The sequence below is a fragment of the Oncorhynchus masou genome, unplaced genomic scaffold (genome assembly GCF_036934945.1).
Source record: "Oncorhynchus masou masou isolate Uvic2021 unplaced genomic scaffold, UVic_Omas_1.1 unplaced_scaffold_1794, whole genome shotgun sequence".
Classification (NCBI taxonomy): Eukaryota; Metazoa; Chordata; class Actinopteri; order Salmoniformes; family Salmonidae; genus Oncorhynchus; species Oncorhynchus masou.
In genome coordinates this window covers 101,091-108,157 of record NW_027008139.1, presented here as the reverse complement: position 1 = coordinate 108,157, position 7,067 = coordinate 101,091, and the positions used below count along the sequence as shown (strand labels likewise).

The 7,067-nt window shown below is 52.2% G+C and overlaps 1 pseudogene; it reads left to right on the top strand.

Annotated features, from left to right (window-relative positions):
• Positions 1 to 941: 941 nt before the first annotated feature.
• Positions 942 to 7,067, top strand: part of LOC135532270 (myotubularin-related protein 4-like) — a 93,931-nt pseudogene continuing 87,805 nt past the window's right edge.

Here is a 7,067-nt window from a genome sequence, read left to right as displayed (position 1 = left end):
ATGCTGTGCTGATGTGGTACATGTTGCTGCGGTACATGCTGATATTGTACATGCTGATATTGTACATGCTGCTGTGGTACATGTTGCTGTGGTACATGCTGCCGGGGTACATGCTGCCGGGGTACATGCTGCCGGGGTACATGCCGATGTGGTACATGCTGATGTGGTACATGCTGATGTTGTACACAATGATGTGGTACATGCTGATGTGGTACATGCTGATGTGGTACATGCTGATGTGGTACATGCTGATGTGGTACATGCTGATGTGGTACATGCTGATGTGGTACATGCTGCTGTGGTACATGCTGATGTTGTACACAATGATGTGGTACATGCTGATGTGGTACATGCTGATGTGGTACATGCTGATGTGGTACATACTGATGTTGTACATGATGATGTGGTACATGATGATGTGGTACATGCTGCGCTGCTGTGACACGTTGGCGAGAAAGCTGCCTGCCTGCGACGAGATGGATCTCGGTGAAGGGTGAACAGGGATGGAGTGGGGAAGGGAGGGAGGATGTGATAGCGGGGGGGGGAGGAGGGAGAGAACACGTGATTGGGTGAGGTAGGAGATGCGCATGGCATGGTGATGGGTGGAGCTTAGCATCAGGCAATCCCTCCTCTCTCTCTTGCTCTCCCTTCCCTCCTCTCTCTCATGCTGCATTCTCACTCTTCCTGTCACGTCTAGTAGGTCCGCCTGCTTCCCTTCTTCCTTTCCTTCCTCCTCTTCTCTTTCTGGACTATTTCAGTGGACTCTGTCGTTCTTACAGGCTATCCACTTCCTTCCCGACTCAGTCTGAGCAACAGGGGGTCTTTCCAGGCACCTGCTCTCCCTCACTCTGTTTTCATCCACCTCTCTCTGGGGGGGGGGGGCGGGAGTGGGGGGCGGGGAGGACTGAGGTTGGGGGTGTGTCGCACCACTGTCCCGGAGCACCTCCTGGGGCACGAGTGGGGAGAGGCAAAGCGAAGTGGAGGGAGGAGGATGGTGAGGAGGGTAATGCAGGCCCGTGGTGCTCGCTTCATCCTCCATGCTAATGTTCCTCTGTAGACTGTGTGTCTGGCAACAGCCCTGTCTCTCATCATGAGCCTGGCAGACCGGGTCGCCTGCTCTTTGCTCAACTGCTTTGTAAGTGGCTCTATGGCCCCTTTTTTTTCAAATTCTTGTGTGCGTGTGTTTTGTGTGGAAGTTTCTATCTCTTTTGTGTGTGTGTGCTACTCTCCTTCCTGTGCAGCGTGTGTTTGTGGGTGCGCCTGGGAGAGGGGGGGCCCGGGGGGGGCGGGGGGGCTTTGAGTCTGAGTCTGTCGGTTCTCATGGAGCCATGTCAGGGGGGTAGAGCTCCAATAGAGAAGTGACTGTTAGCCTAGCCTACCTAGCCTCTCTAGTAGAGAGTGGAGCGACTGGGTTAGCCTACCTAGCCTCTCTAGTAGAGAGTGGAGCGACTGGGTTAGCCTACCTAACCTCTCTAGTAGAGAGTGGAGCGACTGGGTTAGCCTACCTAGCCTCTCTAGTAGAGAGACTGGGTTAGCCTCTCTAGTAGAGAGTGGAGCGATTGGGTTAGCCTACCTAGCCTCTCTAGTAGAGAGTGGAGCGATTGGGTTAGCCTACCTAGCCTCTCTAGTAGAGAGTGGAGCGACTGGGTTAGCCTACCTAGCCTCTCTAGTAGAGAGTGGAGCGACTGGGTTAGCCTACCTAGCCTTTCCAGTAGAGAATCAAGTGACTGTGCTAGCCTACCTAGCCTCTCTAGTAGAGAATGGAGCTACTGGGCTTGCCTCTCCAGTAGAGAATAGCGCGACTGTGCTAGCCTACCTAGCCTCTCTAGTAGAGAATGGAGCTACTGGGCTTGCCTCTCCAGTAGAGAATAGCGCGACTGTGCTAGCCTACCTAGCCTCTCTAGTAGAGAATGGAGCTACTGGGCTTGCCTCTCCAGTAGAGAATAGCGCGACTGTGCTAGCCTACCTAGCCTCTCTAGTAGAGAATGGAGCTACTGGGCTTGCCTCTCCAGTAGAGAATAGCGACTGTGCTAGCCTACCTAGCCTCTCTAGTAGAGAATGGAGCTACTGGGCTTGCCTCTCCAGTAGAGAATAGCGCGACTGTGCTAGCCTACCTAGCCTCTCCTGTAGAGAAGGGAGCGACTGGGCTAGCCTCTCCAGTAGAGAATAGCGCGACTGTGCTAGCCTACCTAGCCTCTCTAGTAGAGAATGGAGCTACTGGGCTTGCCTCTCCAGTAGAGAATAGCGCGACTGTGCTAGCCTACCTAGCCTCTCCTGTAGAGAAGGGAGCGACTGTGCTAGCCTACCTAGCCTCTCTAGTAGAGAATGGAGCTACTGGGCTAGCCTCTCCAGTAGAGAATAGCGCGACTGTGCTAGCCTACCTAGCCTCTCCAGTAGAGAATAGCGCGACTGTGCTAGCCTACCTAGTCTCTCTAGTAGAGAGTGGAGCTACTGGGCTTGCCTCTCCAGTAGAGAATAGCGCGACTGTGCTAGCCTAGCCAGGCTTAGAGAAGGCTGTGTTGTATTAATTCAGCAGGAGTCGTGTTATAGCGACGTAAGAGGAGGAGAAGCGAGACTGGGACTGTGCTAGTGTACCTAGCCTCTCCAGTTAAGAATAAAGGGACTGTGCTAGTGTACCTAGCCTCTCCAGTTAAGAATAAAGGGACTGTGCTAGTGTACCTAGCCTCTCCAGTTAAGAATAAAGGGACTGTGCTAGTGTACCTAGCCTCTCCAGTTAAGAATAAAGGGACTGTGCTAGTGTACCTAGCCTCTCCAGTTAAGAATAAAGGGACTGTGCTAGCGTAGTAGCTAGCCTCTGAGCAGTAGCGCTTGATCTGAGTCGTGCTGTAGGGATGTACCGTGTGAGGGATATGAACAATACATGACTAATGTTACAGCAGTGGCAAGCAGGTGGTGGTAGGATGGTACTGTTCTCTGTTAGCAGGTGGTGGTTGGATGGTACTGTTCTCTTTTAGCAGGTGGTGGTTGGATGGTACTGTTCTCTATTAGCAGGTGGTGGTTGGATGGTACTGTTCTCTGTTAGCAGGTGGTGGTGGTTGGATGGTACTGTTCTCTGTTAGCAGGTGGTGGTGGTTGGATGGTACTGTTCTCTGTTAGCAGGTGGTGGTGGTTGGATGGTACTGTTCTCTGTTAGCAGGTGGTGGTGGTTGGATGGTACTGTTCTCTGTTAGCAGGTGGTGGTTGGATGGTACTGTTCTCTGTTAGCAGGTGGTGGTTGGATGGTACTGTTCTCTGTTAGCAGCTGGTGGTTGGATGGTACTGTTCTCTATTAGCAGGTGGTGGTTGGATGGTACTGTTCTCTGTTAGCAGGTGGTGGTTGGATGGTACTGTTCTCTATTAGCAGGTGGTGGTTGGATGGTACTGTTCTCTGTTAGCAGGTGGTGGTTGGATGGTAATGTTCTCTGTTAGCAGGTGGTGGTGGTTGGATGGTACTGTTCTCTATTAGCAGGTGGTGGTTGGATGGTACTGTTCTCTGTTAGCAGCTGGTGGTTGGATGGTACTGTTCTCTGTTAGCAGCTGGTGGTTGGATGGTACTGTTCTCTGTTAGCAGCTGGTGGTTGGATGGTACTGTTCTCTATTAGCAGGTGGTGGTTGGATGGTACTGTTCTCTGTTAGCAGCTGGTGGTTGGATGGTACTGTTCTCTGTTAGCAGCTGGTGGTTGGATGGTACTGTTCTCTGTTAGTAGGTGGTGGTGGTTGGATGGTACTGTTCTCTGTTAGCAGGTGGTGGTTGGATGGTACTGTTCTCTGTTAGCAGGTGGTGGTTGGATGGTACTGTTCTCTATTAGCAGGTGGTGGTTGGATGGTACTGTTCTCTGTTAGCAGGTGGTGGTGGGATGGTACTGTTCTCTGTTAGCAGGTGGTGGTTGGATGGTACTGTTCTCTGTTAGCAGGTGGTGGTTGGATGGTACTGTTCTCTATTAGCAGGTGGTGGTGGGATGGTACTGTTCTCTGTTAGCAGGTGGTGGTTGGATGGTACTGTTCTCTGTTAGCAGGTGGTGGTTGGATGGTACTGTTCTCTGTTAGCAGGTGGTGGTTGGATGGTACTGTTCTCTGTTATTCGATGCTGCTGATGTGCACTGTCTGCAGTTTCTCTGCTCTGGCATGTGGCAGAGGGGAGGTGGGGAGGGGGGAGGGGAGGGGAGAGAGAGAAGTGGTTGGTCTTCTTTGTAATCAGTCTCCGTACTGAGCCAGGGTCTCTGTCTCAGTTACTTAAAAGACCTGACAGGTCTTGAAAACAATATAGTTGAAGCTCCTCATCAGGCTTTTATCTGGCCAGGTCTCCTCATCGGGCTTTAATCAGGCCACTTCTCCTCATCGGGCTTTTATCTGGCCAGGTCTCCTCATCGGGCTTTAATCAGGCCACTTCTCCTCATCGGGCTTTTATCTGGCCAGGTCTCCTCATCGGGCTTTTATCTGGCCACTTCTCCTCATCGGGCTTTAATCAGGCCACTTCTCCTCATCGGGCTTTAATCTGGCCAGGTCTCCTCATCGGGCTTTTATCTGGCCAGGTCTCCTCATCGGGCTTTTATCTGGCCAGGTCTCCTCATCGGGCTTTAATCAGGCCACTTCTCCTCATCGGGCTTTAATCAGGCCACTTCTCCTCATCAGGCTTTAATCAGGCCACTTCTCCTCATCGGGCTTTTATCTGGCCAGGTCTCCTCATCGGGCTTTAATCAGGCCACTTCTCCTCATCGGGCTTTAATCAGGCCACTTCTCATCAGGCTTTAATCAGGCCACTTCTCCTCATCGGGCTTTAATCTGGCCACTTTTATCAGATCAGTGCAATGAAGGAGAGGACAGATTTTTTTGAGGGAGGGAGGGAGGGAGGGAGGGGGAGGGAGGGAGAAGCCCAAGGTCCTCAGGTTAATCTCATGTGTGCTCTCCAAACCCCCCCACCAAAACCACTCACAAGCCCATAGTGAGCTCTGATTGGCTAAGGCGCTGCATTATGAAACTGAATAGTTGGTTTCATAATGTCCCAAGCTGGCACCAGTACCAGAGCTTTTGGTATTGCCAACACAAATTATTTCCAGAGTTAAGTTTCTAGCACTCATCTGCTAGCTTTGAATCAAACATTTATTTTGGCATACCAATAAATGATTTAAAAAAAACTCCAGTCCCCATCCATCTCTCCTCCTCTTCCTCTGACTTGGTCATGTTTGTTTCATTCATTTTGCCAAATTGAGCCAAAAAATTCTAATGTAATTGATTCGTTTTTGTTTCCAAGAATCAGGTGCAATTCTAGCTCTCTGTCCTCTGTGTTGTCTAAGTGAATCAGAAGGAGTGCAACTGGAGCTCTCCCTCTCTGCCCCTGGCCTGCACCCGGGAGAGCTCCCCTTCTGCCCCTGGCCTGTACCTGGGAGAGTTCACCTTGTGCCCCTGGCCTGCACCTGGGAGAGCTCCCCTTCTGCCCCTGGCCTGCACCTGGGAGAGCTCCCCTTCTGCCCCTGGCCTGCACCTGGGAGAGCTCCCCTTCTGCCCCTGGCCTGCACCTGGGAGAGCTCCCCTTCTGCCTGCACCCGGGAGAGCTCCCCTTCTGCCCCTGGCCTGTACCTGGGAGAGCTCCCCTTCTGCCCCTGGCCTGTACCTGGGAGGGCTCCCCTTCTGCCCCTGGCCTGCACCTGGGAGGGCTCCCCTTCTGCCCCTGGCCTGCACCTGGGAGAGCTCCCCTTCTGCCCCTGGCCTGTACCTGGGCCGTGTGTCACAGTGGGGCGGTGTGTCACAGTGGGGCGGTGTGTCACAGTATCATCGCACTGAACTTGTTGTCATTGCAGGCAATCTCAACGCTGTGCGTTATTTTATCTTTATTTAACCAGGCAGGTCAGTTAAGAACAAATTCTTATTTTCAATGACGGCCTAGGAACAGTGGGTCAACTGCCTGTTCAGGGGCAGAACGACAGATTTGTACCTTGTCAGCTCGGGGGTTTGAACTCGCAACCTTACGATTACTAGTCCAACGCTCTAACCACTAGACTACCTGCCCCCCCTACACTCTAACCACTAGGCTACCTGCCGCCCCTACACTCTAACCACTAGGCTACCTGCCGCCCCTACACTCTAACCACTAGGCTACCTGCCGCCCCTACACTCTAACCACTAGGCTACCTGCCGCCCCTACACTCTAACCACTAGGCTACCTGCCGCCCCTACACTCTAACCACTAGGCTACCTGCCGTCCCTACACTTTAACCACTAGGCTACCTGCCGTCCCTACACTCTAACCACTAGGCTACCTGCCGCCCCTACACTCTAACCACTAGGCTACCCTGCCGCCTCTTCACTCTAACCACTAGGCCACCTGCCTCCTCTACACTCTAACCACTAGGCTACCTGCCTCCTCTACACTCTAACCACTAGGCTACCTACCGCGTTACAGGGAAGACATCTTCCTCCCTCATGTGGTACCCTTCCTGCAGGCTCATCCTGACATGACCCTCCAGCATGACAATGCCACCAGCCATACTGCTCATTCTGTGTGTGATTTCCTGCAAGACAGGAATGTCAGTGTTCTGCCATGGCCAGCGAAGAGCCCGGATCTCAATCCCATTGAGCACGTCTGGGACCTGTTGGATCGGAGGGTGAGGGCTAGGGCCATTCCCCCCCAGAAATGTCCGGGACTTTACAGGTGCCTTGGAGGAAGAGTTAGAACTCAATGAGGAGGAGATGCACTGCAGTATTTACTGCAGCTGGTGGCCACACCAGATACTGACTTTTGATTTTGACCCCCCCCCCCCCCCCCTTTGTTCAGGGAAACATTATTCCATTTCTGTTAGTCACCTTTTCCGTTTGTCTCAGTTGTTGAATCTTTTTATGTTCATACAAATATTTACACACGTTAAGTTTTCTGAAGATAAATGCAGTTGACTTTTCTTTTTCTGCTGAGTTCATAACCTTCAAACCGCAGAGACGTCATCTCCTAGAGGTGCGTACTCACTCAGTCACTCAGTCACTCACTCAGTCACTCAGTCACTCACTCAGTCACTCACTCAGTCACTCAGTCACTCAGTCACTCAGTCACTCACTCAGTCACTCACTCAGTCACT